Source organism: Penaeus monodon, chromosome 20 (genome assembly GCF_015228065.2).
Source record: "Penaeus monodon isolate SGIC_2016 chromosome 20, NSTDA_Pmon_1, whole genome shotgun sequence".
Lineage (NCBI taxonomy): Eukaryota > Metazoa > Arthropoda > Malacostraca > Decapoda > Penaeidae > Penaeus > Penaeus monodon.
Window position 1 is genome coordinate 381,373 of NC_051405.1, and position 427 is coordinate 381,799.

Here is a 427-nt window from a genome sequence, read left to right on the forward strand (position 1 = left end):
AAACCCCGCCCTTAACCCACTTTTCTTTTTAAATCCTTTACACTCTCAGAATAGATTTTGTTAATGCGTCTTGGGATTTAAGAAACCATTCTCTTAACCTCCCCCCCAATAGAAAAAAAGGCGAACAACCCCTGGCGCATGAGGAGTGGGGTATATGATGCAAGAAACCCAATTATAAAGTGGTAATACGGCTGCTAGCCCCTAACTTTATGTTATTCTTGAATGTTTTGAACAAAACCTCTGCCTCCCCATTTGTTGCAGAGTGAAAGGGCATACGGTGTTTTAGTTGTTACCCTTGCAAAAATCTCAAACTCACTTTTAAAAACAATAACACTCTAACGGTGTTTTATGCCGTTGTAGAGGTCATTGGAACACCCAGGCCAAACTAAATGAAACTACAACAAAAAGAAAGGTGTGACCCCTAAAA